Source organism: Hyperolius riggenbachi, chromosome 11 (genome assembly GCF_040937935.1).
Source record: "Hyperolius riggenbachi isolate aHypRig1 chromosome 11, aHypRig1.pri, whole genome shotgun sequence".
Taxonomy (NCBI): domain Eukaryota; kingdom Metazoa; phylum Chordata; class Amphibia; order Anura; family Hyperoliidae; genus Hyperolius; species Hyperolius riggenbachi.
The window spans coordinates 247,292,175-247,315,222 of record NC_090656.1 but is presented as its reverse complement, the minus strand read 5'-3'; the positions used below and the strand labels follow the sequence as shown (position 1 = coordinate 247,315,222).

At 45.8% G+C, this 23,048-nt stretch overlaps 1 protein-coding gene across 1 annotated transcript in view; it reads left to right on the top strand.

The window, feature by feature from the left end:
* Window positions 1-23,048, top strand: part of LOC137538918 (protein phosphatase 1 regulatory subunit 36-like) — a 113,450-nt gene that overhangs the window by 66,407 nt on the left and 23,995 nt on the right. The gene's annotated exons all lie outside the window — the stretch shown is intronic.

The following is a 23,048-nucleotide window of genomic DNA, read 5'->3' as shown; positions in this document are numbered from 1 at the left end:
ATAAGAGGCCATTGCGCTGACACCCTGAACTGCACTAAAAAGAGCTTATAGAGGCTGCAGTCCTCCAAGCTCTCCAAAAATGTACAATTGCCAGCTGGTTTGTGAAGTTCGTCCGTGTGTACTAGATAGAACCAAAGTTCATCAGGAGCATCATCCTCAGCATAGATCCAGTTAGACCATTTGGCTGCAAGCTCAGCGGATGACAAAACTGGGCCCAATTGCAAAGCAGAGAAGTCCAATATTTCTCAGGAACCCTCAGATGACATCTGACTCACATACATACACTATTGCTTGTTCATATTGTCATTGGACTCAATCGCAGTCCTCTCCAGGTCACGCCAGTGGAATCATGCATGGTGTATAAAGCAGGCAAAGTCATGCAGAGTCATGCAAAATGGCCTAGAGCAAGCACAGAGTCATGCAGGTAAGCTATGTATAAGCTGTATATGGGTGTCCATAGGATGACCAAAGTTTAACCTTGGAGCAGCTGCATAGCTTGAAAGAAGTAAGCGTCTTAAGCCATGTAAGTTTAGAATGCGCAATGGCAGAGTTGATGGTGAAAAATAATGTCCATATACCTATGGCCGCCTGTTGTACTCCGCAGCACAAAGGTCAGAAGTGGAACAAACATATAGTTACCAGCATGGCAAGATGGTGGGTGCAGCTCCTAAGGGTGCAGCGGTTGGCCTCAGACGCTAAACGTCTGACATGTTTCGCCGTTCACTATCCCGGCCTCTTCCGAGACTAGCGTCTGTTCCTATGCCGCAATATGCGGCGCGCTTTGAATGGCGTTCTGTAGGATCCGCCCATCTCCTCCATCCCCGCTCGGCCAACCACGGCACACCTCGTCACAGGACCCCGGTCCCGCCCAGGGCTGCCCAACCTGCAGCGAGAGTGCGCGCGCCGAGCGCTCCACAGTGGAGCGCAAACAGGAAGCGCTCCACTGTGCATTGGAAGGGGAGAAGAGCGAAGAACACAGGACGTTCTACCTTCAATAAAGAAGCCCAAAAAAACTTCTTCATCATACTCTGTGAAATATATGCATGTATATGCATATATACGCTAGACTAACCATTTCAAATCATATATAGTAACTGACAACTAGACATAGAAAAATGTACTGTATAGCTATCCAAAAACCATTCATGGAGATTAGATGTATCTATACAGCCTGTGACAGCAAGAATATATTACACAGAGGCAAAACCCAGGCACACATTATAAAGGTGAAACCATCATATATATAAATAATTATTGTACATATGTGTCTAAACGACAACTTATACAAGGTACTGAACTAGGGAACCAACATCCATCCAGGTCCAGGCGCAAATCCGGGTCCAAGAGAGAGGGAACAAGAGATGTGGAGGGAAGAAAAAAGGGGGGGGGGGGAGTAAATAAAGAGAAGAGAAGGAAGGGAGAAGGAGGGGGAAGGTAAAGTCATTTCAAGTGGGAAGGAATGCTCCATATTGGACTGCATCATTCAGGCCTTTGCCTTTAGTTGCATCTAGTGTAAAAATCCACCTTAATTCTGCCTGTAAGAGGGTCCTATCAACATCACCTCCTCTTTCATGTGGGTGTATTCTATCTAGGCCCACAAATTTTACAAAACTGGGGTCACCTCTATGTGTCAGATTAATATGTCTCGAGATGGGAGATCTGAAATTGCACCCCCCAATATCGCCAATATGTTCTTTAATGCGTTCTTTGAATGCTCGAGTAGTTTTTCCTATATAAAAACATCCACATCTGCATGTCATCAAATAGATTACACAGATTGTGTTACAATTTACAAAATGGCGCAGTTTCCAAATACGTCCATTCGGGAGTACAACCTCAGGTCCCATACTCAAAAATCTACAGTACACACATCCACCACAGCTATATGTGCCTAATACACTACAATGTTTGGAGGTCGACCCTGAACGGAAGTGACTACTTGTTAAAGAGTCTCTCAAGGTTCTAGAGCGTCTATATGTCACTGTAGGTCTGTGGGGTACAAATTCCCGGACTGAAGGGTCAGTTAGTAGGATGTTCCAGTGGCGGCCCAGAATTTTATTAATTTGATTTTCCTGGTCGCAATATCGAGTGATCAGGCGTACCTTATCCTCATCGCCATTTTTCGTCTGTACTTTGTCTTGACGACCTAGCAAGGTCGTTCTATTAGTTTCTTTAGCCCGTTTGTAGGCTTTTTTTAGCCATTTATCTTTGTAACCTCTCTCTAGAAAGCGAGCTCGCAGAGCTTTTGCCTCTTTCTCAAAGTCGGCATCCCTTGAACAGTTGCGCCGAACTCTGAGATACTGTCCAGTCGGAATTCCACGTATGGTATGTCTCGGGTGTAGGCTATCTGCCCTTAGAAAAGAATTGGTAGCTGTTTCTTTCCGAAACAAATTAGTGGTAATATGACCATCCACATCTACATTAACCCTTAAATCCAGGAAAGGCACCGATTGTGTGTCACAGTTCATTGTAAACCTAAGGTTCAATACGTTGTCTCTATAAATGGCTAAAAAAAGCCTACAAACGGGCTAAAGAAACTAATAGAACGACCTTGCTAGGTCGTCAAGACAAAGTACAGACGAAAAATGGCGATGAGGATAAGGTACGCCTGATCACTCGATATTGCGACCAGGAAAATCAAATTAATAAAATTCTGGGCCGCCACTGGAACATCCTACTAACTGACCCTTCAGTCCGGGAATTTGTACCCCACAGACCTACAGTGACATATAGACGCTCTAGAACCTTGAGAGACTCTTTAACAAGTAGTCACTTCCGTTCAGGGTCGACCTCCAAACATTGTAGTGTATTAGGCACATATAGCTGTGGTGGATGTGTGTACTGTAGATTTTTGAGTATGGGACCTGAGGTTGTACTCCCGAATGGACGTATTTGGAAACTGCGCCATTTTGTAAATTGTAACACAATCTGTGTAATCTATTTGATGACATGCAGATGTGGATGTTTTTATATAGGAAAAACTACTCGAGCATTCAAAGAACGCATTAAAGAACATATTGGCGATATTGGGGGGTGCAATTTCAGATCTCCCATCTCGAGACATATTAATCTGACACATAGAGGTGACCCCAGTTTTGTAAAATTTGTGGGCCTAGATAGAATACACCCACATGAAAGAGGAGGTGATGTTGATAGGACCCTCTTACAGGCAGAATTAAGGTGGATTTTTACACTAGATGCAACTAAAGGCAAAGGCCTGAATGATGCAGTCCAATATGGAGCATTCCTTCCCACTTGAAATGACTTTACCTTCCCCCTCCTTCTCCCTTCCTTCTCTTCTCTTTATTTACTCCCCCCCCCCCTTTTTTCTTCCCTCCACATCTCTTGTTCCCTCTCTCTTGGACCCGGATTTGCGCCTGGACCTGGATGGATGTTGGTTCCCTAGTTCAGTACCTTGTATAAGTTGTCGTTTAGACACATATGTACAATAATTATTTATATATATGATGGTTTCACCTTTATAATGTGTGCCTGGGTTTTGCCTCTGTGTAATATATTCTTGCTGTCACAGGCTGTATAGATACATCTAATCTCCATGAATGGTTTTTGGATAGCTATACAGTACATTTTTCTATGTCTAGTTGTCAGTTACTATATATGATTTGAAATGGTTAGTCTAGCGTATATATGCATATACATGCATATATTTCACAGAGTATGATGAAGAAGTTTTTTTGGGCTTCTTTATTGAAGGTAGAACGTCCTGTGTTTTTCGCTCTTCTCCCCTTCCAATGCACAGTGGAGCGCTTCCTGTTTGCGCTCCACTGTGGAGCGCTCGGCGCGCGCACTCTCGCTGCAGGTTGGGCAGCCCTGGGCGGGACCGGGGTCCTGTGACGAGGTGTGCCGTGGTTGGCCGAGCGGGGATGGAGGAGATGGGCGGATCCTACAGAACGCCATTCAAAGCGCGCCGCATATTGCGGCATAGGAACAGACGCTAGTCTCGGAAGAGGCCGGGATAGTGAACGGCGAAACATGTCAGACGTTTAGCGTCTGAGGCCAACCGCTGCACCCTTAGGAGCTGCACCCACCATCTTGCCATGCTGGTAACTATATGTTTGTTCCACTTCTGACCTTTGTGCTGCGGAGTACAACAGGCGGCCATAGGTATATGGACATTATTTTTCACCATCAACTCTGCCATTGCGCATTCTAAACTTACATGGCTTAAGACGCTTACTTCTTTCAAGCTATGCAGCTGCTCCAAGGTTAAACTTTGGTCATCCTATGGACACCCATATACAGCTTATACATAGCTTACCTGCATGACTCTGTGCTTGCTCTAGGCCATTTTGCATGACTCTGCATGACTTTGCCTGCTTTATACACCATGCATGATTCCACTGGCGTGACCTGGAGAGGACTGCGATTGAGTCCAATGACAATATGAACAAGCAATAGTGTATGTATGTGAGTCAGATGTCATCTGAGGGTTCCTGAGAAATATTGGACTTCTCTGCTTTGCAATTGGGCCCAGTTTTGTCATCCGCTGAGCTTGCAGCCAAATGGTCTAACTGGATCTATGCTGAGGATGATGCTCCTGATGAACTTTGGTTCTATCTAGTACACACGGACGAACTTCACAAACCAGCTGGCAATTGTACATTTTTGGAGAGCTTGGAGGACTGCAGCCTCTATAAGCTCTTTTTAGTGCAGTTCAGGGTGTCAGCGCAATGGCCTCTTATAAGGGTTTTTAGGGGTGTTTAAGTTTCTTGGGGTATTACACTGTTTTTGTAACATATATATGGTTTTATCAGGTTGATATTTTGATATAGACTTTGGCTTTTCTATAATAAAGGTATTCCCACATGCACCCAAGAGTCAGTTGCCTTCTATACATTTTTCGATACATTTATACTGACATGGTGCATGTGGGAATTTATAATACAGATTTCTAATCTTTGATTTTATTCCTTTAAAGGTGATGCAAATCACCTGGTCTATGAGGTTATTTGCTGTGCGGGTGTTCATTCCTATATTTTTTTGACTCTAATAGCAAAGCCCCCTTACTTGCTAGAAACACTAAATTTGCAGGATATGTTAAAGTGAACCTCCGGACTAAAAATCTACTCAGCAGCACTGAAAAGGCTTGGTATTTTTTTAACAGTTTCACAGCATCAGAACTTTGCTTTTCTTACCAAAGCATCATTTTTAGCTGCATTTTTAGCTAAGCTCCACCCATCAAAGAAAAAAGCCCAGGCTTTTTTTTCCCTGATGCTGTGCAGAGCATGATGGGATTTCCTATGTTGTTATTCACGTTGACTAGCAACTGGGAGGGGTGATCAGCACACAGGACAGTTGGAACTGTGTCTCATGCTCCCTGTCACCTCTTTTCAACCAAAAAGATGGCTGCCCCCATGAAATCAAACATTTGGCTGTTCTTTTTAAACAGGGTGGGTAAGAGATTATATTACCTATCTATTTTAATTAACATAACTAATGTAACTTAATCACAGTATGTTTGTTTAGGCTGGAGTTCCTCTTTAAGTAGAACAGTGAGAACAAGGGGACATTTTTTTTTTCTAAAAGACCTAATAGTTTTTGAGATCATCGATTTTAAAGTTTCAAAGGAAAAATGTATACATGTGAATGCAGTAAACCGCATTTAAATGTATACTATTTGCCTTTGAAACTTTAAAATCGATTTTCTCAACTCTATAAGGTATTTTTGAAAAAAATGTCCCCTTGTGCCTTGTTCCTACTGTTCTACTTAACTTATTCTGCAAATGTAAAGGTTATATCGTGTAAGGGGGCTTTGCTATTAAAGGGAACCAGAGATGAAGCACCCTCTTGTATTTACCGTATATATCAGTGGGAACATTAGAGAAAACATCTACCCTGCTCTCTGTTTCATCCTTCACTGCTCAGTCTGCTTGTTATCAGCCCTGATAAAATCCCGACTGGTCAGTCTGGCTTTGCTCAAGAATAATTATAACAGTCAGTCTTCTGTGATGTCTTTTCAAGCCCGAGCCTGCCCCCTTCTGGCTCTGCTTTTCTGCTTCAAGGATAAATAGTAGCAAATCAGAGCCACAAGGGGGCAGGCTTGGGCTTGAAAAGATATCACAGGAGACTGACTCAGCTATAATCCTTCCGGCAAAATCTAGACTGAATGCTCAGTCGGGGATTTTATCAGGGCTGTTAACAGGCAGATTTAGCAGTGAAGAATGAAACAGAGAGCAGGGTAGGTGTTTACTGGCATTTTCCCATTGATATATATGGTAAAATACATGAGGGTGCTTCGTCTCTGGTTCTCTTTAACCTCTAAAGTCGGCGGGCTTTAATCACGACCATGATCACGGCTAAATCCGTGATCACGACCTGGATTTAGACCACGATCACGAGTGCATTCGGAACTGAATCCGTGATCGAGAGGTGATCACAAATCACGATCATGATGTCGGATAGTGAAAAAATGCTGATGGATCACGGCTATTCTGTGATCACAAGGTGGTGATGAGCATCACTGGCTGCTAGGGAGATCTGCAGCAGCTCAGCACTCACTCACCTTCCTGGGATCCAGCGCTGCAGTTTTCCTTCCGCCCTCCAGGTGGCGCTGTAACCCTTTAGTGAGATTGATGGCTGTCGTCATGACGACAGACAGCGATCTCACCAGGGGGAAGCAGAGTCTCGGAGGAGAGGAAAAAGAATGGAGGAGGACGTTGGGATCCCCCGGGAGGTGAGTGAAAAATGCCAGGTGCGCGCATTGCTCTGCATAGACCTCCCGGCGGCTACCACGAGTTCTGCTTGGGGATACCACTCCTAGGGCCTGATTCACAAAGCGGTGCTAACAGTTAGCACCGTGGTGAAAAGCCCTTTATCACGCCTAAACTCTGTTTAGGCATGATAAGTTTAGGTGTGATAAGTTTAGGTGTGATAAGTTTAGGCATGATAAGTTTAGGTGTGATACGTTTTTAGGCGTGATAAGTTTAAGCACCAACTGGGTTAGCACCGCAGTGCACAGCTGATCAAAAGTTTTGCGCTAGCAAAGTCTGGTGCACTTTGCATAGAGTTTAATGGCGCTGCTTTGCGCGCGGGACTTTGCGCGCGTAATAAACTTATCTAAACTTAGCATGCCTAAACTTATCACACCTAAACTTATCATGCCTAAGCTTATCATGCCTAAACTTATCATGCCTAAACTGAGTTTAGGCATGATAAAAATGGTTATCACGCCTAAAGTCTTTAACTGGGTTATCACCGCTTTGTGAATCGAGCCCCTAGAATGTTTTTTCCACCCCGAGCTGGACTCTTGTTTACCACTGTGGAGGTTAAGTATGTTTAGGGAAAAACTGCCCCTACTGGGCACTCACCTAGGAGGGGGGAGCCCCTGGATCTTGGAGAAGCCCGTTCCAGTATTGGGACCCCCAAAAAGCAGCTTGTCAACAGCTTGTGCATGCGCATGAGCACGGACCCTTTCGGGCTGGAAAAAGCGGAACCTAATTAGGCCCTTGCTACTGCGCATTTGCGAGCCATCTGTGGCTGCGCAGAAGCAAGGACCCAATTGGGCTTGACCATTTCTGGATGAGCAGGTTCGTTGCCACTGTGCAGACGCAGTGCAGCCATTCTTCTGGGGTCCCAGCGCTGAATCGGCCTGGCTGAAGAGGTCGTGGGGAAGCCTCCTCCCAAGGTAAGTATTCCAATATACCTGTAGCAAACCTCACAGGGAATGTAAGGGCATAAAGTTAGATACTTACCTCAGTAGAGGGAAGCCTCTAGAGACTCCCTCTTAGAGATGTCGCGAACCTCCGATTTTCGGTTCGCGAACTGTGTTTGCAAACTTCCGCAGCAGGTTCGCGAATAGGTGAACTTTTCGAACCGCCATAGACTTCAATAGGCAGGCACACCTGGAGGGGGGCATGGCGGAGTGGGATACACGCCAAAAGTCCCGGGGAAAATTACGTATTTCACCCACAGCAGGATTATAATCCCTAAAGGGCAGAAATCACATTGCATTCCTAAATTGGAGGCCTTAAGTGCTTGAAAACAGCTTGCGTGTGTATACATGGATCAGGGAGTGTAATTAGTGTACTGCTTCACACTGACACACCAAACTCACTGTGTAACGCACCGCAAGTTACCAGCTGTTTGCGTAGTGACGGCTGTGCTGGACTGGTGCGCACCGTGGCCAGAGTGCAGGCCGTGGCGATTTTCAAGCCCATATGGTCGCCGGGCTGTGGTAGCTCAATGATAGAACAACAGTGACTTTCCAGCTGATCAAATTTGGTCTGTCCACAATGAAGCAACGACCTTATTTTCTTGGCTGCTCAGGTGTGCCCCCCAACACACTCATATAGCCGATCATTTCTTCATTGTGATACGCAAGCCCCTTCACCGCGGCAAGGTAACGATCACGAAGGGGAATGGGGACATGTACATGCCTTTTATTTTGTTGTTGCAGCTGCAGTGCAGCCAGAAAAATTAGGCAAGCATGTACATACACTAGAAAAATTATTATAGCGGCCGCTGCTAGCAGCAGCCTTAAAAATTCAGGAATCCGCCTGGAGTCCTGGACCCTGTTGGTGGTGGCAGAGAAGGCAGTCAACTGGCCTGAGGGCAGAGATGCTGTGTGGGGAGCGACTTAGTCTTGGGGCAGGCAGTCGCTTGGCGTGCAGGCACAGATGCTGTGTGTGGGGGCTGACTTCAACATCACGGTACAGTTTGGGTATCGCCTTTTTTGAAAAATAATTGCGGCCTGGTATCTTCCACTGTGGTGTAGCTTTGCTTTTGTGTGCTGCTTTTCCTCAGGTGGTCATCCCATTGCAGTTTGTGCTTTGTAATCCTGTGCCTTCGTAAGGTAGTTGTCCCTACGCGGGTCTTGTTCTTTCCACGGCTCAATTTTCGGTGGCAGAGATTACAGATGGCATTGCTCTCATCTGAGGCATACACACAAATACATGTCCACGCCGTTAAGCCCTGGGATGATGGCACTTTTGGTGATGGCTGCTGACGGAGTGTTAAGTGGGGTGCCAGAATCAGAGCAGGAGGAGGAAGGAAGATATGTCACGCTTTCGTGCGGAAGCTGAGGTGTGGGGTTGATGGCACGTGCCTTCTTCTGAACACTGTACTTTGGTCGAGGGCCACACAAAATCACGATAGCACGACCTCGAACAGACCTGCCTCTGGCTCTGCCTCTGCCTGTTGTTTTGTCCATATTGTGGGGGATGAAGTGAAAGGTGTGCACTGGCTTGACTAATACAATGTGCAGTCACACAGGTGCAGTGAAAGGTATACACTGACTACTGTATAATGATGAGATGAATACACTTGAAATCCTATAACGAGAATCTGTCAAGTCTGCCATCCATTCAAGTGAAAGGTATGCACTGATTGGTATAATGCAATGTGCAGTCACACTGGTGCAATGAAAAGGTATGCACGGACTGGTATATAAAACAGCGTGCGGTCACACAGGTGCAGTGAAAGTATACAGTGACTGGCAGAGCCGGGACAAGGTCCTACAGCACCCAAGGCTGAGAGACCAAAGTACGCCCCCCCATCCCTCCCACCCCAGCCATCACTCCCACCCCAGCCATCACACACTGATTGCTATTAGACTAATAGGTGTCCCAGGGCCCCCAACCTCCCCAGCACCTTAATCTCTAGTTATATGGCTTGCAGTCACTGTCATGTATCCCCTTTTCTTATTTCTTTCTGCTTCAAACACTATTGGGAATGACAGCTGAATGAATTGTGCACCCCCTCCTACACTGCGCCCTGAGGCTGGAGCCTCTCCAGCCTCTGCCTCGGCCCGGCCCTGGTGACTGGCATTATAATACAATGTGCAGCTGTCACACAGGTGCAGTTAACAGGTGTACAGTGACTGGTATTACAATACAATGTGCAGCTACCACACACACAGGTAGGCACTGAATGTGCTGGGCCTGGCACAGTATAGCAATTAGCAAGGGCCAGCTGTGACAGACAGGGCTGTATATGCAGTGTCAGTGGGCCACACACACAAAAAAAAAACACACCACAAGAACATTAGCTCTCAGAAGAGCTGTTTTGGTGGTGCCTTCCAGCAACAAACATCAGCAAGGAGCAAGCTAACAGACCTAACTATCACTCTCCCTATTCCTCCAATGTCTCTCCCTTCTCTCACTAATACAGCAGCACACAGAGTGAGAACATGGCCGACGCTGCTGCCTTATATAAGGGGGTGGGCTCCAGTAGGGAGTGCAGCCTGATTGGCTGTCATGTGTCTGCTGCCTGTGATGTAGAGGGTGAAAGTTTAGCCCAATGATGTATAGGGGGAGGGTCGAACCGCCATAAAGTTTGCGGTTCGCCGCGAACGCAAACCCCCGATGTCCGCGCGAATAATTTCACTGGGGAACCGTTTGGGCCATCTCTACTCCCCCGTTCTCCTCGTCTCGCTGTTCCAGCGCTGGGATCCCTGAAGTCTGCGGAACATATGAGAACATGCGTGGTCGCACTGCACATGTGCAAGATGGACTTACTTTCATCTCATTATCCATTTCTAGTGAAGAGTGCAGTCTCATGGTAATACCATGTATAGGACAGCAAATCAGGCATATATGCAGAGTGAAATATATTTATACCGGAAAATACTGTAATTACTTTATCCTATGCTAAACTCGTACGTTTACGAGGTTCACAGACAGACTCACAAGTTTGCCTCAGGCAGCAAAAAAGACTAGAACCCCGCCCTGCGTACCACATGGGCACATAACCAGTCTGTGAGTTGTAGGGGATCAAACACTTCATTAAAATGAGACTACCAATAAAAATGAGAAACTCTTTATATCTTCATATCATAATTTAGCAGTTGATGAAATAACTACGGTATCCCCCACTGTATGTGACATGCAGCTTGTGCTGGTTGTGGTATTTATTGTACTTAACCTGCTGAGCGGTCTGGACGAGCTCAGCTCGTCCAACACCGCCAGAGGCTGCCGCTCAGGCAGGGAGCCGATTTTCACCAAATAAAGTGCAGCACACGCAGCCGGCACTTTGCCAGCCGCGTGTGCTGCCTGATCGCCGCTGCAGCGCGGCGATCCGCCACGTGCAGCGGCGAAAGAGGGTCCCCCCAGCCGCCCGAGCCCAGCGTAGCCGGAACAAACAGTTCCGGCCAGCGCTAAGGGCTGGATCGGAGGCGGCAGACGTCAGGACGTCGGCTGACGTCCATGACGTCAGTCCGCTCGTCGCCATGGCGACGAGGGAAGCGAAACACGGAGGGCCGCTCATTGCGGCCTTCCGTGTTATTTCTTGCCGCCGGAGGCGATCAGAAGATCGCCTCCGGAGCGCCCTCTAGTGGGCTTTCATGCAGCCAACTTTCAGTTGGCTGCATGAAATAGTTTTTTTTTTATTAAAAAAAAACCCTCCCGCAGCCACCCTGGCGATTTAATCAGAACGCCAGGGTGGTTAATATCTTGTTTTGTGATGGCTCAGTCCAGTTACGCTGCTATCAGGGATGGTCGGAATTGCCAATTTCCGATTCCGCTGTAAATCCGCATTCCGCCATTGCCAATTACCGATTCCGCTTTCCGGTACCAATTTCCGCATTCCAATGCGGAATTTCCGCCGGAAATGGCGGAAATTCCGCCCGACTTTAACATCGATTTTCTCAAAAACTATAAGGTCTTTTTGAAACCTTTTTTTTTTTGCATCTTGTTCAGAAGATTCAGTTTAATAAACCCTGACAATTTGGTGTTTCTAGGACTTACGGGGGCTTTGCTATTAACCATTAAAGTCGGCGGATTTTTACTGTAATGTAAAATGCAGAAAATAGGCAGAAGCAGATTGTCTGTATTTTACATTACAGTAAAAATCTGCCGACTTTAGCGGTTAATAGCAAAGCCCGCATAAGTACTAGAAACACCAAATTTTCAGGGGTTATTAAAGAGAACCAGAGATGAAGCACCCTCTTGTATTTTACCTTATAAATCAGTGGGAACATGACAGTAAACACCTAATCTGCCCTTTGTTTCATTGTTCTCTGTGTAATCTGACTGTTATCACCTCTGATAAGAATCCCCGACTGAGAAGTCAGGCTGCTCCGTCTAGCTTTGCTACAGAAAGATTATAGCTAAGTCTGTCTTCTGTGGTGTTATTTCAAGCCCAAGCCTGCCCCCTTGTGGCTTTGCTATAATGACTCAGCAATAATCATTCCCAGCAAAGCCAGATTTAATTGCTCAGTCTGGGATTCTTGTGACTGCTGTTAACAGACACTTTTAGCAGTGAGGAGGAAACAGAGAGCATGGTAAGTGTTTTCTCCAATGTTCTTACTGATATACATGGTAAAATACACAAGGGTGCTTCCTCTCTGGTTTCCTTTAAACTGAATCTTGTGAATAGGTTGCAAAAAAAAGTTTTCAAAAAGACCTTATAGTTTTTGAGAAAATCAATGTTAAAGTCGAGTGGAATTTCCGCGATTTCCAGTGGAAATTTCCGCGATTTCCGGCGGAAAACCGCCTAACGCACTTGCATTACCGATTTACGCATTCCGATGCGGAAATGCAATTTCCGATCGGAATTTCGGAAATTGCATTTCCGCGGAATCCGAATGAGCATCCCTAGCTGCTATCATGCAGTGAAGAGGAAATCGGATTGTAGAGAGAGTACTGTAGGGTAGGGTGACTACACAGTGGCGTACCTAAGGAGCTATGAGCCTCAGTGCAAGCTTTACATGCCCCCCCCCCCAGCACTCTGTACATAACAATTGATAAGGGGCACCACATTATTCTTGGAGGTGATTGGTGCACATGTACAGCTAATGTTCACATTACCTATTCTTTCTCTACTGTCAAATATTTACTTAACTTCTCACACACACACAGAAAAAAACAAAATAAAATAATGTGTTCTTTGGCTCCCTCTGCTGGTGGATTTCAATCAGCGTCTGGACATTAAAGGGTATCTAGGATATACTGTATATCTATCTTATCTTACTAATATTATAAATAGGAAAGTTTGGATGTTTGTTACTCGATCACACAGCAATGGCTGAATGGATTTGAATGAAATTTGGCACACACATTGTACATTACCTGGAATAACATATAGGATACTTTTTATTCCCATAACCAAAAAGTGGTGCGGAGACGAATACAAATTTCACTGGGAAAATGTAAACTGTAGCCATTCTTACACTGTTAATGGCAGGGTTCTCACACTTTGCACAGTGGGATTAATATTCAGAAAAGTGGGTGGAGCCTAAGACAGCAAAGCTCACAAACTTGGTCATAAGTAAGTGAGTAATTGTGTGTTAGGGTTAGAAAAAGTGGGTGGAACCAACACCAGTCAAATACATACCCGGTCTACGCCGGGTCATAAGTGGGCGGAGACAAATACAAATTTCACTGGGAAAATGTAAACTGCAGCCATTTTTACACTGTTATTGGCAGGGTTCTTAAACTTTGCACAGTTGGGAGACATTGGGTGACTGGGGTTCAAATTCAGAAAAGGGGTGGGGCCACAAACAGCCAATCAAATAATATTTAATTTCAATGCAAATTATTGATGCCGAAGACCACAAAGCTCACAAACTGTGTAATTGAGTAATTGTGTGTTGGGTTAGAATAAGTAGGCGGAGCCAACACCAGCCAAATACATGCCCGGGCCATCAGTTTATATATATATATATATATATATATATATATATATATATATATATATATATATATATATATATATATATACACACACACACACTGTATACAGTAAATGTTGTTAGCAATGTTATCCTCCCTAGCGTTATGATTACTTCTGGATTTTAGGGTCCAAAATGGGTGCAATTTATCATAGCGATAGAGAGATCTGCAGCAGCCAACACATCACTTACCTCCCCTGGATCCAGGCCTGCAATTATTCCTCCGCTCTAACCCTATCATACGGTGACCATACGTCCCGCTTTACCCGGGACGCGTCCCGCCTTCGGGGGGCGCTGTCCCAGGCTGCATGAGGTCCCGGGAAACGTCCCGCTTTTAGCAGCGGGACGTCCCGGCCTCGGGACTCTGGCCACCGTACAATGAACTAGCCGCAGCGTCTACTAGATGCTGCGCTAGTTCATTCTTCGCAGCCCCGCTCCAGCCTGCAATGTCCTCCTCCGGCAGGCACAGGCAGAGCAGGGCTACGGGAAGATGGCGTCCGGAGGCGGAGCCGTGTATTGGAGACTATTTGTGTCTCCAGTACAGGGCTCCGCCTCCGGACGCCATCTTGCCGTAGCCCTGCTCTGCCTGTGAGAGGCTGAGCGGGAGATTGAAGATCGTCCAGGCCAGGGGGAGCTGCACACACCAGAGGCACCAGAGGCCGGCTGCGTGAGGGGACGTCTTCTGCCAGGTAAGTAAATGCTTTTTCTTGCAGGTGAAGTGTTTGCTCACATTGTGTTCATTTTGTACTGACATGTTTGCCCAAATTGTGTTCATTTTGTACTGACATGTTTGCCCAAATTGTGTTCATTTTGTACTGACATGTTTGCCCGCATTGCGTTTATCTTGTACTGACATGTTTGCCCAAATTGTGTTCATTTTGTACTGACATGTTTGCCCAAATTGTGTTCATTTTGTACTGACATGTTTGCCCAAATTGTGTTCATTTTGTACTGACATGTTTGCCCAAATTGTGTTCATTTTGTACTGACATGTTTGCCCAAATTGTGTTCATTTTGTACTGACATGTTTGCCCAAATTGTGTTCATTTTGTACTGACATGTTTGCCCGCATTGCGTTTATCTTGTACTGACATGTTTGCCCGCATTGCGTTTATCTTGTACTGACATGTTTGCCCAAATTGTGTTCATTTTGTACTGACATGTTTGCCCAAATTGTGTTCATTTTGTACTGACATGTTTGCCCGCATTGCGTTTATCTTGTACTGCTATGTTTGCCCGCAGTGCGTTTATCTTGTACTGACATGTTTGCCCGCAGTGCGTTTATCTTGTACTGACATGTTTGCCCGCAGTGCGTTTATCTTGTACTGACATGTTTGCCCGCAATGCGTTTATCTTGTACTGACATGTTTGCCCGCAGTGCGTTTATCTTGTACTGACATGTTTGCCCGCAGTGCGTTTATCTTGTACTGACATGTTTGCCCGCAGTGCGTTTATCTTGTACTGACATGTTTGCCCGCAGTGCGTTTATCTTGTACTGACATGTTTGCCCGCAGTGCGTTTATCTTGTACTGACATGTTTGCCCGCAGTGCGTTTATCTTGTACTGACATGTTTGCCCGCAGTGCGTTTATCTTGTACTGACATGTTTGCCCGCAGTGCATTTATCTTGTACTGACATGTTTGCCCGCAGTGTGTTTATCTTGTACTGACATGTTTGCCCGCAGTGCGTTTATCTTGTACTGACATGTTTGCCCAAATTGTGTTCATTTTGTACTGACATGTTTGCCCGCAGTGCGTTTATCTTGTACTGACATGTTTGCCCGCAGTGCGTTTATCTTGTACTGACATGTTTGCCCAAATTGTGTTCATTTTGTACTGACATGTTTGCCCGCAGTGCGTTTATCTTGTACTGACATGTTTGCCCGCAGTGCGTTTATCTTGTACTGACATGTTTGCCCGCAGTGCGTTTATCTTGTACTGACATGTTTGCCCGCAGTGCGTTTATCTTGTACTGACATGTTTGCCCGCAGTGCGTTTATCTTGTACTGACATGTTTGCCCGCAGTGCGTTTATCTTGTACTGACATGTTTGCCCGCAGTGCGTTTATCTTGTACTGACATGTTTGCCCGCAGTGCGTTTATCTTGTACTGACATGTTTGCCCGCAGTGCGTTTATCTTGTACTGACATGTTTGCCCGCAGTGCGTTTATCTTGTACTGACATGTTTGCCCGCAGTGCGTTTATCTTGTACTGACATGTTTGCCCGCAGTGCGTTTATCTTGTACTGACATGTATGCCCGCAGTGCGTTTATCTTGTACTGACATGTTTGCCCGCAGTGCATTTATCTTGTACTGACATGTTTGCCCGCAGTGTGTTTATCTTGTACTGACATGTTTGCCCGCAGTGCGTTTATCTTGTACTGACATGTTTGCCCGCAGTGCGTTTATCTTGTACTGACATGTTTGCCCGCAGTGCGTTTATCTTGTACTGATATGTTTGCCCGCAGTGCGTTTATCTTGTACTGACATGTTTGCCCGCAGTGCGTTTATCTTGTACTGACATGTTTGCCCGCAGTGCGTTTATCTTGTACTGACATGTTTGCCCGCAGTGCGTTTATCTTGTACTGACATGTTTGCCCGCAGTGCATTTATCTTGTACTGACATGTTTGCCCGCAGTGCGTTTATCTTGTACTGACATGTTTGCCCAAATTGTGTTCATTTTGTACTGACATGTTTGCCCGCAGTGCGTTTATCTTGTACTGACATGTTTGCCCGCAGTGCGTTTATCTTGTACTGACATGTTTGCCCAAATTGTGTTCATTTTGTACTGACATGTTTGCCCGCAGTGCGTTTATCTTGTACTGACATGTTTGCCCGCAGTGCGTTTATCTTGTACTGACATGTTTGCCCGCAGTGCGTTTATCTTGTACTGACATGTTTGCCCGCAGTGCGTTTATCTTGTACTGACATGTTTGCCCGCAGTGCGTTTATCTTGTACTGACATGTTTGCCCGCAGTGCGTTTATCTTGTACTGACATGTTTGCCAGCAGTGCGTTTATCTTGTACTGACATGTTTGCCCGCAGTGCGTTTATCTTGTACTGACATGTTTGCCCGCAGTGCGTTTATCTTGTACTGACATGTTTGCCCGCAGTGCGTTTATCTTGTACTGACATGTTTGGGTGCAGTGCGTTTATCTTGTACTGACATGTATGCCCGCAGTGCGTTTATCTTGTACTGACATGTTTGCCCGCAGTGCATTTATCTTGTACTGACATGTTTGCCCGCAGTGTGTTTATCTTGTACTGACATGTTTGCCCGCAGTGCGTTTATCTTGTACTGACATGTTTGCCCGCAGTGCGTTTATCTTGTACTGACATGTTTGCCCGCAGTGCGTTTATCTTGTACTGACATGTTTGCCCGCAGTGCGCTTATCTTGTACTGACATGTTTGCCCAAATTGCGTTCATTTTGTATTGACATGTTGCCCGCCGTGCGTTTATTTTGTACGGACATGTTTGCCCAAATTGTGTTCATTTTGTACTGACATGTTTGCCCGCAGTGCGTTTATCTTGTACTGACATGTTTGCCCGCAGTGCGTTTATCTTGTACTGACATGTTTGCCCGCAGTGCGTTTATCTTGTACTGACATGTTTGCCCGCAGTGCGTTTATCTTGTACTGACATGTTTGCCCGCAGTGCGTTTATCTTGTACTGACATGTTTGCCCGCAGTGGGTTTATCTTGTACTGACATGTTTGCCCGCAGTGCGTTTATCTTGTACTGACATGTTTGCCCGCATTGCGTTTATCTTGTACTGACATGTTTGCCCGCCGTGCGTTGCTCACATTGTGTTTATCTTGTACTGACATGTTTGCCCGCCGTGCGTTGCTCACATTGTGTTTATCTTGTACTGACATGTTTGCCCGCAGTGCGTTTATCTTGTACTGACATGTTTGCCCGCAGTGCGTTTATCTTGTACTGACATGTTTGCCCGCAGTGCGTTTATCTTGTACTGACATGTTTGCCTGCAGTGCGTTTATCTTGTACTGACATGTTTGCCCGCAGTGCGTTTATCTTGTACTGACATGTTTGCCCGCAGTGCGTTTATCTTGTACTGACATGTTTGCCCGCAGTGCGTTTATCTTGTACTGACATGTTTGCCCGCAGTGCATTTATCTTGTACTGACATGTTTGCCCGCAGTGCGTTTATCTTGTACTGACATGTTTGCCCGCAGTGCATTTATCTTGTACTGACATGTTTGCCCGCAGTGCGTTTATCTTGTACTGACATGTTTGCCCGCAGTGCGTTTATCTTGTACTGACATGTTTGCCCGCAGTGCGTTTATCTTGTACTGACATGTTTGCCCGCAGTGCGTTTATCTTGTACTGACATGTTTGCCCGCAGTGCGTTTATCTTGTACTGACATGTTTGCCCGCATTGCGTTTATCCTGTACTGACATGTTTGCCCACCGTGCGTTCATTTTGTATTGACATGTTGCCCGCCGTGCGTTTATTTTGTACTGACATGTTTGCCCAAATTGTGTTCATTTTGTACTGACATGTTTGCCCGCAGTGCGTTTATCTTGTACTGACATGTTTGCCCGCAGTGTGTTTATCTTGTACTGACATGTTTGCCCGCAGTGTGTTTATCTTGTACTGACATGTTTGCCCGCAGTGCGTTTATCTTGTACTGACATGTTTGCCCGCAGTGCGTTTATCTTGTACTGACATGTTTGCCCGCAGTGCGTTTATCTTGTACTGACATGTTTGCCCGCAGTGCGTTTATCTTGTACTGACATGTTTGCCCGCAGTGCGTTTATCTTGTACTGACATGTTTGGGTGCAGTGCGTTTATCTTGTACTGACATGTATGCCCGCAGTGCGTTTATCTTGTACTGACATGTTTGCCCGCAGTGCGTTTATCTTGTACTGACATGTTTGCCCGCAGTGCGTTTATCTTGTACTGACATGTTTGCCCGCAGTGCGTTTATCTTGTACTGACATGTTTGCCCGCATTGCGTTTATCTTGTACTGACATGTTTGCCCGCCGTGCGTTCATTTTGTATTGACATGTTGCCCGCCGTGCGTTTATTTTGTACGGACATGTTTGCCCAAATTGTGTTCATTTTGTACTGACATGTTTGCCCGCATTGCGTTTATCTTGTACTGCTATGTTTGCCCGCAGTGCGTTTATCTTGTACTGACATGTTTGCCCGCAGTGCGTTTATCTTGTACTGACATGTTTGCCCGCAGTGCGTTTATCTTGTACTGACATGTTTGCCCGCAATGCGTTTATCTTGTACTGACATGTTTGCCCGCAGTGCGTTTATCTTGTACTGACATGTTTGCCCGCAGTGCGTTTATCTTGTACTGACATGTTTGCCCGCAGTGCGTTTATCTTGTACTGACATGTTTGCCCGCAGTGCGTTTATCTTGTACTGACATGTTTGCCCGCAGTGCGTTTATCTTGTACTGACATGTTTGCCCGCAGTGCGTTTATCTTGTACTGACATGTTTGCCCGCAGTGCATTTATCTTGTACTGACATGTTTGCCCGCAGTGTGTTTATCTTGTACTGACATGTTTGCCCGCAGTGCGTTTATCTTGTACTGACATGTTTGCCCAAATTGTGTTCATTTTGTACTGACATGTTTGCCCGCAGTGTGTTTATCTTGTACTGACATGTTTGCCCGCAGTGCGTTTATCTTGTACTGACATGTTTGCCCAAATTGTGTTCATTTTGTACTGACATGTTTGCCCGCAGTGCGTTTATCTTGTACTGACATGTTTGCCCGCAGTGCGTTTATCTTGTACTGACATGTTTGCCCGCAGTGCGTTTATCTTGTACTGACATGTTTGCCCGCAGTGCGTTTATCTTGTACTGACATGTTTGCCCGCAGTGCGTTTATCTTGCACTGACATGTTTGCCCGCAGTGCGTTTATCTTGTACTGACATGTTTGCCCGCAGTGCGTTTATCTTGTACTGACATGTTTGCCCGCAGTACGTTTATCTTGTACTGACATGTTTGCCCGCAGTGCGTGTATTTTGTACTGACATGTTTGCCCGCAGTGCGTTTATCTTGTACTGACATGTATGCCCGCAGTGCGTTTATCTTGTACTGACATGTTTGCCCGCAGTGCGCTTATCTTGTACTGACATGTTTGCCCGCAGTGCGTTTATCTTGTACTGACATGTTTGCCCGCAGTGCGTTTATCTTGTACTGACATGTTTGCCCGCAGTGCGTTTATCTTGTACTGACATGTTTGCCCGCAGTGCGTTTATCTTGTACTGACATGTTTGCCCGCAGTGCGTTTATCTTGTGCTGACATGTTTGCCCGCAGTGCGTTTATCTTGTACTGACATGTTTGCCCGCAGTGCGTTTATCTTGTACTGACATGTTTGCCCGCAGTGCGTTTATCTTGTACTGACATGTTTGCCCGCAGTGCGTTTATCTTGTACTGACATGTTTGCCCGCAGTGCGTTTATCTTGTACTGACATGTTTGCCCGCAGTGCGTTTATCTTGTACTGACATGTTTGCCCGCAGTGCATTTATCTTGTTCTGACATGTTTGCCCGCAGTGCGTTTATCTTGTACTGACATGTTTGCCCAAATTGTGTTCATTTTGTACTGACATATTTGCCCGCAGTGCGTTTATCTTGTACTGACATGTTTGCCCGCAGTGCGTTTATCTTGTACTGACATGTTTGCCCAAATTGTGTTCATTTTGTACTGACATGTTTGCCCGCAGTGCGTTTATCTTGTACTGACATGTTTGCCCGCAGTGCGTTTATCTTGTACTGACATGTTTGCCCGCAGTGCGTTTATCTTGTACTGACATGTTTGCCCGCAGTGCGTTTATCTTGTACTGACATGTTTGCCCGCAGTGCGTTTATCTTGTACTGACATGTTTGCCCGCAGTGCGTTTATCTTGTACTGACATGTTTGCCCGCAGTGCGTTTATCTTGTACTGACATGTTTGCCCGCAGTGCGTTTATCTTGTACTGACATGTTTGCCCGCAGTGCGTTTATCTTGTACTGACATGTTTGCCCGCAGTGCGTTTATCTTGTACTGACATGTTTGCCCGCAGTGCGTTTATCTTGTACTGACATGTTTGCCCGCAGTGCGTTTATCTTGTACTGACATGTTTGCCCGCAGTGCGTTTATCTTGTACTGACATGTATGCCCGCAGTGCGTTTATCTTGTACTGACATGTTTGCCCGCAGTGCATTTATCTTGTACTGACATGTTTGCCCGCAGTGTGTTTATCTTGTACTGACATGTTTGCCCGCAGTGCGTTTATCTTGTACTGACATGTTTGCCCGCAGTGCGTTTATCTTGTACTGACATGTTTGCCCGCAGTGCGTTTATCTTGTACTGACATGTTTGCCCGCAGTGCGTTTATCTTGTACTGACATGTTTGCCCGCAGTGCGTTTATCTTGTACTGACATGTTTGCCCGCAGTGCGTTTATCTTGTACTGACATGTTTGCCCAAATTGCGTTCATTTTGTATTGACATGTTGCCCGCCGTGCGTTTATCTTGTACTGACATGTTTGCCCGCAGTGCGTTTATCTTGTACTGACATGTTTGCCCGCATTGCGTTTATCTTGTACTGACATGTTTGCCCGCCGTGCGTTGCTCACATTGTGTTTATGTTGTACTGACATGTTTGCCCGCAGTGCGTTTATCTTGTACTGACATGTTTGCCCGCAGTGCGTTTATCTTGTACTGACATGTTTGCCCGCAGTGCGTTTATCTTGTACTGACATGTTTGCCCGCAGTGCATTTATCTTGTACTGACATGTTTGCCCGCAGTGCGTTTATCTTGTACTGACATGTTTGCCCGCAGTGCGTTTATCTTGTACTGACATGTTTGCCCGCAGTGCATTTATCTTGTACTGACATGTTTGCCCGCAGTGTGTTTATCTTGTACTGACATGTTTGCCCGCAGTGCGTTTATCTTGTACTGACATGTTTGCCCGCAGTGCGTTTATCTTGTACTGACATGTTTGCCCGCAGTGCGTTTATCTTGTACTGACATGTTTGCCCGCAGTGCGTTTATCTTGTACTGACATGTTTGCCCGCAGTGCGTTTATCTTGTACTGACATGTTTGCCCGCAGTGCGTTTATCTTGTACTGACATGTTTGCCCGCAGTGCGTTTATCTTGTACTGACATGTTTGCCCGCAGTGCGTTTATCTTGTACTGACATGTTTGCCCGCATTGCGTTTATCCTGTACTGACATGTTTGCCCGCAGTGCGTTTATCTTGTATTGACATGTTGCCCGCCGTGCGTGTATTTTGTACTGACATGTTTGCCCGCAGTGCGTTTATCTTGTACTGACATGTTTGCCCGCAGTGCGTTTATTTTGTACTGACATGTTTGCCCGCAGTGTGTTTATCTTGTACTGACATGTTTGCCCGCAGTGTGTTTATCTTGTACTGACATGTTTGCCCGCAGTGCGTTTATCTTGTACTGACATGTTTGCCCGCAGTGCGTTTATCTTGTACTGACATGTTTGCCCGCAGTGCGTTTATCTTGTACTGACATGTTTGCCCGCAGTGCGTTTATCTTGTACTGACATGTTTGCCCGCAGTGCGTTTATCTTGTACTGACATGTTTGGGTGCAGTGCGTTTATCTTGTACTGACATGTTTGCCCACCGTGCGTTCATTTTGTATTGACATGTTGCCCGCCGTGCGTGTATTTTGTACTGACATGTTTGCCCGCAGTGCGTTTATCTTGTACTGACATGTTTGCCCGCAGTGCGTTTATCTTGTACTGACATGTATGCCCGCAGTGCGTTTATCTTGTACTGACATGTTTGCCCGCAGTGCGTTTATCTTGTACTGACATGTTTGCCCGCAGTGCGTTTATCTTGTACTGACATGTTTGCCCGCAGTGCGTTTATCTTGTACTGACATGTTTGCCCGCATTGCGTTTATCTTGTACTGACATGTTTGCCCGCCGTGCGTTCATTTTGTATTGACATGTTGCCCGCCGTGCGTTTATTTTGTACGGACATGTTTGCCCAAATTGTGTTCATTTTGTACTGACATGTTTGCCCGCAGTGCGTTTATCTTGTACTGACATGTTTGCCCGCATTGCGTTTATCCTGTACTGACATGTTTGCCCACCGTGCGTTCATTTTGTATTGACATGTTTGCCCGCAGTGCGTTTATCTTGTACTGACATGTTTGCCCGCAGTGTGTTTATCTTGTACTGACATGTTTGCCCGCAGTGCGTTTATCTTGTACTGACATGTTTGCCCGCAGTGTGTTTATCTTGTACTGACATGTTTGCCCGCAGTGCGTTTATCTTGTACTGACATGTTTGCCCAAATTGTGTTCATTTTGTACTGACATGTTTGACCGCAGTGCGTTTATCTTGTACTGACATGTTTGCCCGCAGTGTGTTTATCTTGTACTGACATGTTTGCCCGCAGTGCGTTTATCTTGTACTG